The following is a 12,745-nucleotide window of genomic DNA, read 5'->3' on the forward strand; positions in this document are numbered from 1 at the left end:
TTTTAAGGTTTTTCAAAAATTTTCTAGAAACCACCGATAAATTTAGTGAGACCCTCAAGAAATCTAGTGAGACCCTCAAGGTTATGAAAAAGGACCAACTAGAAATTAAACATGCACTGACTGAAATAAAGGATATTATGCAGAGTTCCAACAGCAGACTAGAGGATCGCAAGAATCAAGTCAAAGACTTGAAATACGAAGAAGCAAAAAACACCCAACTGGAAAAACAAAAAGAATAAAGAATCCAAAAATATGAAGATAGTGTAAGGAGCCTCTGGGACAACTTTAAGGGTACCAACATCCGAATTATGGGGGTGCCAGAAGAAGAGAGAGAGCAAGATATTGAAAACCTATTTGAAGAAATTATGACAGAAAACTTCCCCTACCTGGTGAAAGAAATAGACTTACAAGTCCAGGAAGCGCAGAGAACCCCAAACAAAAGGAATCCAAAGAGGACCACACCAAGACACATCATAATTAAAATGCCAAGAGCAAAAGACAAAGAGAGAATCTTAAAAGCAGCAAGAGAAAAACAATCAGTTACCTACAAGGGAGTACCCATATGACTGTCAGCTGATTTCTCAACAGAAACTTTGCAGGCCAGAAGGGAGTGGCAAGAAATATTCAAAGTGATGAATACCAAGAACCTACCACCAAGATTACTTTATCCAGCAAAGCTATCATTCAGAATTGAAGGTCAGATAAAGAGCTTCACAGATAAGAAAAAGCTAAAGGAGTTCATCACCACCAAACCAGTATTATATGAAATGCTGAAAGGTATCCTTTAAGAAGAGGAAGAAGAAGAAAAAGGTAAAGATACAAATTATGAACAACAAATACACATCTATCAACCAGTGAATCTAAAAATCAAGTGAATAAATAATCTGATGAACAGAATAAACCGGTGAATATAATAGAATCAGGGGCATAGAAAGGAAGTGGACTGACTATTCTTGAGGGGAAAAGGGATGTGGGGGATGCGGGAAGAGACTGGACAAAAATCGTGCAGCTATGGATGAGGACAATGAGGGGGGGGTGAGGGTGGAGAGGGGAGGTGGGAACCAGGTGGAGGGGAGCTATGGGGGGAAAAAAGAGGAACAACTGTAATAATCTGAACAATAAAGATTTAATTTTTTTTAAAAAAAGACTCAAGTCAAAAGTCATTTAGCATCCATGGTTCCTAGGCAGGGACACTGTACATTGGTGTCACTAATATTTGCTCATAAAATGTGGTATTACTTTCAGGGTCCTATTTAAATACATTTGAGATACTTCTGCCACTGATTTACAAGCAACTAAGATGGCTAATTCATTTTTCCAGGAACCCATCATAAGAGATGGGTGTCGGGCAGTCAAAATTAAAAGTAATGCTTTTTCACGTTTTCACATAAGGAATTGCCAAGCAAGAACAAAGCAAAATTTTTCTTTTTTTTTTTTTCAATTATCTATTCAAGCTTAAACATATCTCAAAATTTTCTAATAACAAAAGAGCTGGACAGGGATTGAAAATGTAAAGAATACAGACTGGTAATGAGGAAAAAGGGAAAGGATGTGAGAAGAGAACTACAGATTTAAAGCCTGACCACAAACCAAACAAAGCTTCAGGACTAATCAATGCGTCCCCGCTTCTCTGTTTGAAGCACTGTCTGGAGAAGCGAAACAGCCTTATACACCCTTGAAGAATGTACTATATTTTTGTAGCCTTCACAATGCAAAATGATATTCAATTATGTTATGTGTGGCATAAGAAAGAAAATATCATCAAATTCAATTAGAGTTGTTTTAAATGTCAATCATAAGTGACAGCTTCTTAGAATAATACAGTTTGAAGTTAAAATGAATTGTTCAGTTGTGATCAAGATACAGAGAATGTTGACATATGTTATAATCAGTCACACTTGGGTCTAGATGTGACTATCATAAAATATAACACTTCTCCAAGAAAACGCTAACTTGATAAGAGAATAATATGAAGAATGTACCATCTTTGTATAAGTAAATGATGAGCTTAATAAAGTCACTTTAATGAATAAAATTATAAAAATTTCAAATGAAAACTGCCGAAGAACAACCATAAACAAAATAACTTTACAGACATTAACTACAAATGAAACACCAAAACTAAAACCTAACTAAAGGTATTATCCAAACAGCATAAATTTTTAACAAGATATTTATGAAATAGTAACATAAGGCTAGAAAATTATTATTTATGTCACACAGTTCAAAATTCTACTTTCTAGCATTAAGGTTTCTAACAGCAATCTCCTAAAATCCCAGGCAGTAAGAATGCTTCCCTAGAAAGATAATCCCATTAGGCTTATAACAAAGCTCTCTGATCCAGCACAATGGAGGCCAGAAGTTGATACAAATATTGAAAATACTGAGTAAAACAGAGAAGGATTCATATATATATATATATATATATACACACACAAAAAACAGTAAATTCCTGTTTTAACTTAAAAGACAATATAAATATTCACCTGTCATTTAAGATTAAAAGCACTGCTTGTGTTTAGTTCCTCTGATGAAGATTTTTTATCATCTTTCTGTATGAAGCTATACCTACAAAACATTTATAAATTCCTTTTAATTAAAATAGAATTAAAGCTAAAAGCTACATGCAAAATAACCTGCAAGTGAAATTGTTTAATTCAAAATAATTTTTTCAACTTGTCCATACTGAAATTCACTCAATATTTAACCAGTTAAATGCCATAATCATCTATAGACAAAACAGTGGACCTTTTTAATTAAATTCAAAATATCATGGCAATTAACTAGTTAATAATTTACTTTGCTGCCCCACTCATAGTTTATCACTTTACATAATATCGTTTTACAAAATAATAAGAAGAAATGGTATGCACAGGATGGTAGGAGGAAAAACTAGCTCACTATAAACACATGATGTAACAAGCAGAAGCAGTCAGTATTGCATATCTACACTAATAAAAGAGAAACATGGTAATTAGCGTACGACCGCTACCCTTTTCATTGGCTAATCAGTGAGTATATGCAAATTAACTGTCAGCCAAGATGGCGGCCGGCAGCCAGGCAGCTGGAAGTGAACATGAGGCTTGCTTGCTGCAGAGTCCAACGTTCCCCGCCTCACTAGCCAGCCTCTGAGCTACAACTCTAAGAAACTATGTACTATGTTGCAAATAAGAAGATAAACAAAACACCAGAAACCGGCTTTCATTCAGCCAGGCTTTAGCAACTTTGTATCCATGTTTTCAGCAGCCGAGGCCTCAGAGCTAAAGCTGGCCCAGAATAAAAAAAAAAGAAAGAAAACAAGAAGCGGTTGGAAGCTTCAGTCACTCGCTTCCAGAAAACAGCCCTCAGCCCCTCACCCAGACTGGCCAGGCACCCCAGTGGGGACCCCCACCCAAATCCAGGACACCCTTCAGGGCAAACCAGCCAGCCCCCAACCGTGCACCAGGCCTCTATCCTATATAGTAAAAGGATAATATGCCTCCTGGCACCGGGATCAGCTGAGCAGCGAGACTCCTGGCACCGGGATCAGCGTGACAGGGGGCAGCGCCCAAACCCCGTGATCACCCTGCGGCTCTGTGTGTGACAGGGGGCGGGGCCACAACCTCCCTATCCGCCCTGCTCTGTTCGTGACAGGGGAAGGCAACCCAACCCCCTGATCAGCCCTGCTCTGTGCCTGATAGGGGGGAGCTCCCCAATCCCCTGATTGCCCTGCGGCTCTGTGTTTGACAGGGTGCCGCACACCAACCCCCTGATCAGCCCTGCTCTGTGTGTGACAGGGTAGAGCCATAACCTTCCTATTGGCCCTGCCCTGTGTGTGATAGGGTGCAGCGCCCCAACCCCCTGATCCGCCCTGCTCTGTGTGTGACAGGGGGCAGTGCCCCAGCTCCCTTATTGGCCCTACTCTGTGAGTGACAGGGGGGAGCTCCTCAACCCCCTGATCGGCCCTACTCTGTGCGTGACAGGGGGGAGCTCCCCAAGCCCCTGATTGACCCTGCTCTGTGTGTGACAGGGTATGGAGCCCCAACCCCCCTGGTGGGCCCTGCTCTGTGAGTGACAGGGGGCAGCGCCCCAACCCCCTGATCGGCCCTGCTCTGTGAGTGACGGGGTGGCGCTGCAACCTCCCCATCAACCCTGCCTTGAGTGTGACAGGGGGTAGTGCCCCAACCCCCCCATTGACCCTAGCCTGAGTGTGACTGAGGTGGCATCGCAACCTCCCTATCCGCCCTGCTCTGTGCATGACGGGATGGCACCCCAACTCCCCAATTGGCCCTGCTCTGAGCCTGACCAGGGGCTGCATTTAGGGATTGGGCCTGCCCTCTGCCACCCGGGAGCAGGCCTAAGTCAGCAGGTCGTTATCTCCCAAGGGGTCCCAGACTGCGAGAGGGCACAGGCTGGGCTGGGGGACCCCCCTCCCCCTGCCACCCGAGTGCACAAATTTTTGTGCACCGGGCCTCTAGTGTATACATAATGCATGCTCAAAATGGCATGTGTGCTCCTTCTCCTGTGAGAAGCTGTCAGTATCCTTTGCAGTGAGCCTATAACACAGAAGTAAATTCAGTAAGTCTAATAAGAAGTTGGTTAAGAAAACCTCCACTGTATATCTAGTCCACTGAAAAATGGAAAATCCATCAATAAAAGCAGATAAAAGGGGTGAGAGAACCAACACCAGGTTAAAAAACTAGAGAAAGTCCTAACAACTTTCCATAAAACAACTACTGGCTGATTAGTTACCTTAAGTTGACATACATCAGAGTCCATTTCTCAGCATTGGGATTGATTCGGGTAACAATCCTAAAGCCTACTACATCTACCTTGTAGATTGCACCGCTTTGACAAAATAAACAATAACAAGAATCACCAGCTACTGCTGTAATCACTCCTGGGGCAGCCAACTCTGCTGCAGAGGCCACAACATCATGAAGGGAAGAGCTGCAGTGACTGACAGCCCAGCCTCACTTCAACCCAGGGTGCCCTCAGACACCACCTGGGACACTACAGCTGCCTGGGACCTGCTGCCTTGGCTGCAGATCCACGGACTCTGGGACTCTAGACTCCCCAGCCATGGACTCCTGTGAGTTTCAGAGCATGTTCCCCTCCCACTGGCCCAACACAGTAGCCCTGGGAGCTGCGACTGCGTGAGCTGCTGCCAATTCTGACACATCGACCCCGGGAGCAAGGACTGCATGCCCGCCAGCAAGCCCACTGCAGCCACAGCCCCATGCGACTTGACACTTACAGCTTTCAGTGATAGCAAAAATGGGGAGAGAAATGAATTCTTCCCCAAAGGAAAGAAAAGAAGGAATCTCCAGAAAGGGAACTAAATGAAATGGAGGCATGCAATATGTCATAAAAAGAATTCAGAATAATGGTCATTCAATTCATAAACCAGATGGATGAGAAAATCAACAACTTATGTAAGAATCAAGAGGAAATAAAGAGTGATATAGCTACAAAAAAAAACCACTATGTCAACAGTAGACTATAAGAAGTAGTGGAAAAAATTAGCGAATTAGAAGACATGGCAGCAAAACACACCCTGAACTGCAATTGAAGAAAAAAATTAAAAGGCAAGAGGAGAGCCTAAGAGAGCTTTAGAAAAATGTAAAACGAAGCAATATACATATAATAGGGGTGCCAGAATGACAAAAAGAGGAGCAAGGGTTAGAAAACTTATTTGAAGAAATGTCAGAAAAGTTCCCTGATTTGGGGAAGAAAAAAGGCCCACAAGCACAGAGTCCCAAACAAGAGGAACCCCAAAAGACCCACACCAAGTGACATTGTAATTACAATGGCAAGCATTAATGACAAAGAGAGAATCTTAAAGGCTGAAAGAGAGAGACAGAGAGTTAACTACAAGGGATTTCCCATTAGATTATCAAGTGATTTCTCAATGGAAACACATCAGGCCAGAAAGGAATGGAAGGAAGTATACAAAGCAAAGAAAAGTAAGGGACTGAATCCAAGAATACTGTAAACAGCAAGGCCAGCATTCAAAACTGAAGGGGAAATCTGGAGCTTCACAGACAAAAAAAGGCTAAGGAAGTTTATTACTAACAAATTAGCAAGGCAAGAAATGATAAAGGGACTGTTGTAAGAAGAGTTAAAAAGGGAAGAAGGAACACAGACACAAAAAATAAAAATGGCTACAAATAAGTACCTATCAATAATAGCTACAAACGTAAATGGAATAAATGATCCAATCAAAAGACATCAAGTGGTTGAATGGCCAAGACAACATGAAACATATATATGCTGTCTATAAGAGACCCACCTCAGTACAAGGGACTCACAGAGACTGAAAGTGAAGGGATAGAAAAATATCTTTTAGGCAAATGGAAATTTTAAAAAAGGTGGGATAGCAATACTTATATCTGACAAAATACACCTCAGTGAAGGCCATAACAAGAGATAAAGAAGGCCACTTCATAATTATAAAGGGATCAATACAACAAGAGGATATAACTCTGGTAAACATATATGCACCCAATGCAGGAGCACCCAAATACATCGAAAACAACAACAAAAAAAACCTTATGGAAGATATCAAGGGAGAGATTGACAACAATACAATCATAGTAGGGGAGTTTAATACCCCACTGACATCACTGGATAAATCCTATAGACAAAAATGTCAGCAAAGAGACAGCAATCCTAAATGACTCACTAGATCAGATGGACATAACTGACATCATCAGAACATTTCACCCCAAAGCTACAGAATATACATTCTTCTCAAGTGCACATGGGACATTTTCAAAGATAGACCACATATTGAGTCACAAGCAAAGTCTCTCCAAATTCAAGAAGACTGAAATCATATCAAGCATTATCTCAGACTACAATGGCATAATATTAGAAATCAATTACAATAAAAACAATCAAAAAAATTGAAACATTTGGTGGCTAAATAGCATGCCATTAAACAATGATTGGGTTATCAAAGAGATCAAGATGTAATTAAAAACATCCTGGTGCCCTAATCGGTTTGGCTCAGTGGATAGAGCATTGGCCTGCGGACTGAAGAGTCCCAGGTTTGATTCGGGTCAAGGGCATGTACCTTGGTTGCAGGCACATCCCCAGTAGGAGATGTGCAGGAGGCAGCTGATCGATGTTTCTCTCTCATCGATGTTTCTAACTCACTATCCCCCTCATTCCTCTCTGTAAAAAAATCAATAAAATATATTTTTTTAAAAAAAGAATGTTCCTACTTTGAATTAAAAAAAAAAATCCTGGAAATGAATGACAATGAAAACACAACAATCCCAAATCTATGGGACACAGTGAAAGCAGTCCTGAGAGGGAAGTTCATAGCATTACAGGCCTATCTCAAAAAAACAAGAAAAACTGGTAAGAAATTATCAAACTCTACAACTTAAAGAATTAGAAAGGGAGCAATAAGAAAAGCCCAGAGTGAGCAGAAGGAAGGAGATAATAAACATCAGAGCAGACATAAATGACATAGAGACCAAAAAAAAACAATACAAAAGATCAATAAACTAAGAGCTGGTTCTTTGAAAGGATAAACAAGATTATGTACCTCTATCCAGACTCACCAAGAAACAAAGAGAGAGGATCCAAATAAACAAAATCAGAAATGAAAGAGGTGAAGTAACAACAGACCCGACTGAAATACAAGAGATTTTTTAAAAAATACTATGAACACCTCTATTCCAACTAGAAAACCTAGAGGAAATGGACATATTCCTAGGAAAATACGACTTTCCAAAACTCAATCAGAAAGAATAAAAAAACGTAAAATAGGCTGATACTATGGAGGAAATCTAAGCAGTAATCAAGAAACTTCCATCAAATAAAACCTCAGGGCCAAAAGGCTTAATGGGTAAGTTTTACCAAACATTCAAAGAAGAACTAAAACTTATCCTCCTCAGACTATTCCAAAATATTCAAGAGGAAGGCACATTTCCAAGCCCTTCCTATGAAGCCAGCATTATCCTAATTCCAAAACCAGATAAAGACACCACAAAGAAAGAGAATTACAGGCCAATATCCCTGATGAATACAGATGCTAAAATCTTCAACAAAACTCTAGAAAATTGGATCCAGCATTACATTAGAAAGATCATACACCAAGACCAAGTGGGATTTGTTCTGGGGATGCAAGGATGGTACAACATCCACAAATCAATAAATGTGATACATCACATAAACAAATTGAGACACAAAAATCACATAATCATATCAATAGATGCAGAAAAGGCATTTGACAAAATCCAACACACTTTCTTGATAAAAAGCCTCAGCAAAGTAGGAATATAGGGATCATACCTCAACAAAATAAAAGCCTTATATGACAAACCTACAGCCAACATCATACTCAATGGGCAAAAACTAAAACCATTTCACCTAAGAACAGGAACAATACAGGGATGCCTACTCTTACCACTCCTGTTACACTCAGTACTGGAAGTGCTAGCCATAGCGATCAGACAAGAAGAAGAAATAAAAGGCATCCAAACTGGAAAAGAAGAAATAAAACTGTCTTTATTTGCAGATGACATGATATTGTACATAAAAAACCCTAAAGACGCCATCAAAAAACTACTAGACTTAATAAATGAATTCGGCAATGTAGCAGGATACAAAATTAACACCCAGAAATCTATGGCTTTTTCATACACCAATAGTGAACATACAGAAAAAGAGATTTAAAAAACAATTCCATTTATCATTGCAACAAAAAAATTAAGATGCCTAGGAATAAACTTAACTAAGGAAGTAAAAGATCTATACTCGGAAAACTACAGGATGTTGAAAAAGACATAGAGGAAGACATAAACGAATGGAAGAATATACTGTGTTCATGGATTGCTAGAATCATTAAAATGTCCATACTACCCCAAACAATCTATATATTGAATGCACTCCCCATTAAAATACCAACGGCATATTTCACAAGCCTAGAACAAACACTTCAAAAATTCATATGGAATAAAAAAAGACTCTGAATAGCTGTATCAATCCTGAGAAAGAACAAAGTAGGAGGGATCTCAATACCAGATATCAAGCTATATTACAAAGCCACTGTTCTCAAAACTGCCTGGTACTGGCACAATAAAAGACATATAGCCCAATGGAACAGAACGGAGAACCCAGAAATCTACACAAGGTACTATGCTCAATTAATATTTGAAAAAGGAGGCAAGAGCATACAATGGAGTCAAGACAGTCTCTTCAATAAATGTTGTTGGAAAAATTGGACAGATACATGCAAAAAGATGAAACTAGACCACCAACTTACACCATACAAAAAAATAAACTCAAAATGGCTAAAGTACTTAAACATTAGACAGGAAATCATAAAAATCTTAGAGGAATCCAAAGGCAGCAAAATATCAGACAATGCCATCTCCAATAAGGGTTTAATCTCCAACATTTACAGGGAACTCATACAACTTAATAAAATGAAGATAAACAATCCAATCAAAAAATGCACAATGGACCTAAATAGACACTTTTCGAAAGAGGACATACAGAAGGCCACGAGACATATGAAAACATGCTCAGAGTCACTAATCATCCCAGAGATGCAAATCAAAACAACAATGAGGTACCATCTCACACCTGTCAGAATGGCCATCATTAACAAATTAACAAACGACCAGTGCTGGAGAGGATGTGCAGAAAAAGGAACACTCGTGCACTGCTGGTGGGAATGCAGAATGGCACAGCCACTGTGGAAAACAGAATTGAGTTTCCTCAAAAAATTAAAAATGGAGCTTCTATTTGACCCAATAATCCCACTTCTAGGAATATATCCCAAGAAATCAGAATCACCAATCAGAAAGGACATATGCACCCCTATGTTCATAGCAGCACAATTTATAATAGCTAATATTTGGAAACAGCCTAAGTGCCCATCAGCAGATGAGTGGATTAGAAAACTGTGGTACATATACACAATGGAATACTATGCTGCTATAAAAAAGAAGAAACTTTTACCATTTGCAACAGCATGAATGGACCTGGAGAGTAGCATGCTAAGCGAAATAAGCCAGTTGGAGAAAGATAAATATCACCTGACCTCACTCATTTGTGGAATATAATGAACAACATAAACTGATGAACAAAAATAGATCCAGAGACAGAGAAGCATCAAACAGACCATCAAACCTCAGAGGGAAGGCAGGGGAGGATGTGGGGAGGGGAGAGAGATCAACCAAAGGACTTGTATGCGTGCATATAAGCATAACCAATGGACACAGACACTAGGGGGCCGAGGGCATGTTTGGGGGGTGGGGAGGAAGAGCGAGGATGGGGGAAAAGGAGACAGATGTAATACCTTAATCAATAAAGAATAAAAATTAACAAAACAGAATAAAAAATGGAAAACATGATAAAAAAAAAAAAAAAAAGAATCACCAACTACCCCAGAAATTTGCTTTCTAGAAACATCCCAATCACCAATAAGCCAAACTGATGGGAAATCACACAAGGAAAATGCACTCAGATATCCCACAGGGTGCTGAAAATGCCCACCTGACAAAATACTCCCAGTTCCACTTATATCCAGAGGTCAGTGGATCGACACTGAGCCATGCTGGTTGAGCACATTTGCCACTTCTGAGCTGAAGCTTTTAGAGCCATACAAACCTGCCATTGCTATTTCTCTCCATCAGATCTGCTTGGCACACATTGGGGCTCTTCCACCACCCTTGAACCTGGAAAGAATCTGACACTGGGGATAGAGACACAGCTGATAATGTAACCAACATGAACAAGATATATAAGCTTGATCGTTTCAAGCCAATGAACTGTGGGAGTTTTCTATATCATGCAAACAACAGTGAAAGCTGACTAACACAAACCACCATAGATTTAGCTGAAGGAAGAGAATGTAAAGGAGGTTACTATGGGAACTATCCCACTTCAAACCAAAAAGGACTTCAAAACCAATAAATAATAATCATTAATTTTCCAACCTATTATAAACCAACACTTATATAAAATATAATAAAAGTAATTACTTAAACAAATCAAAATAAGACTTTTAAATGTTAAGCTTCAATTTTTACATTAACATTCAATAAAATAAAATTACTGTCAAACTTTTATTAAAATTTTCAAATCCCTACTCCCAATTTCTGACAAGATATCATTGCAAACTGGTTACAGTGCACAGAAGCACATTGCTCCACAGAGCACAGTTGAGTTCATTTTGTTTCAAAGCATGTGGAATTAAGAAATATAAAGGCTTTTATGATGCTGTAGACTTCTTCCAGTTGCATAACTGGTAACTAAATTATGGACAAATTTGATCAGAACAAAGCTAAAATTCTTAGCTAAATATCAATCTTTCCTACTCTACAAAAAATATCTGTGGTTACTTTCCTCTATAAGGTTTAAAATTCAGGGCGTTCCTACCCCCACTTTTTTTTTAGTCTATCAATAATAGACATTTAGATTATTTGCAATGTGCCTAGCTCCCAGACTTGGTAATTTTAAATGAAATGTTTTTAGTTATAGTGAAATAGGAACCCAATTATTTTATATTGACATATGTAGTTTACTGCCTTTCTCTCTATTTATTATCACCTAGCTACTGAAAAATAGCTCGTTTTTAGCAATTATTTAGCAACCTGCAGTAAACATGATTTAGTTCTAAAACTCCAAGTATATTTTAAATCACATTTAATTTTCTAAAGATGATTCTTTGCTGTATTACGAAGTTTTAGAAATTCATCTTAAATCTTTAATGCACTTCCTGACTTGCCCAGAAATACATTTTGGTGGTATGATTCAATCTTGATGAATGCCACTATGTGCATATACTGTCCTGAATTGCCACAGCGACAGGTAGCTGCTTAAGAAGCTAGTTGTGGTTTTTATAATTGACTAAAAACAAATGAAATATTTGCTTCATATTCTCTCAAATGAAGAAAAACCTGAGTAATATATTTAAAGTAAAGTTACTTTCTAAGTTTTAACAATGTGAATGGCAAAAACCAGATCTACCTCAGTTGGTTTGGGCTTTTCAGAGACAAAATCATTGGACTTTTGCAAAGCTAAACTGACTTTTAAAAGTAATAGTAATTTTTAAATAGAAATAAAAATACTTTTGCAAATATAACTCTGTGTTTCTTTCAATTTTGTCAATTAAAATTTCTGTGGTAGTGAATTTCCACATTCATAATCTAGTTAGTTTATAAAGCAACCCAGTTAGGCAGGTAAGATTAGATTTTTCCCCACTGAGCCACATGAAGAACTGAGTTTAGAGAACTCAACTACAGTTAAAAACTCTAAAGCCCATCCTATTTATATTTTTTTACATACCAGTTCACACAATTTCATTCTTGAAGATCATATATATTTGACTACTCTAAGTAGTTGCACCTAAAATATCTTAAGGTCAGATGACAAAAAAACAACAACAAAAACACACCAAAACAAAAAACATCCACCAGCAATATAAGTAAGCCCCAAGAATATAGTGAAGTCAATTTCTAAAATGATTAGAAGAGGAGAAAGACATCACAATACAATACTAAAGTATTTTTATTATAGGAACAACTTTCCATAATACAAAATTAAAGTCTAGACATGCTTTAATTTTAATTTCTTCTGAAAAATTATCACAAATAAGTAGGTAATGATTTTGATAAAAACTAAATTAAGAATTTTCAGATAAATGTGAAACAACAACTTATCTATTAGCAGAAATAAGTTTTTGGTGCTAGTGCTGGAAGATATGTTTTATATTATTATGGGGGGTTGAGTAAGAGGTAGG

General features: G+C 38.4%; 1 protein-coding gene across 1 annotated transcript in view; it reads right to left on the minus strand.

The window, feature by feature from the left end:
* GBE1 (1,4-alpha-glucan branching enzyme 1) overlaps positions 1–12,745 on the minus strand; it is a 349,168-nt gene that overhangs the window by 267,063 nt on the left and 69,360 nt on the right. The window lies entirely within an intron of this gene.

This window comes from Myotis yumanensis, unplaced genomic scaffold (genome assembly GCF_028538775.1).
Source record: "Myotis yumanensis isolate MYYU_CA2020_CCGP unplaced genomic scaffold, mMyoYum1.0.hap1 SCAF_2, whole genome shotgun sequence".
In the NCBI taxonomy this organism is placed as follows: Eukaryota; Metazoa; Chordata; class Mammalia; order Chiroptera; family Vespertilionidae; genus Myotis; species Myotis yumanensis.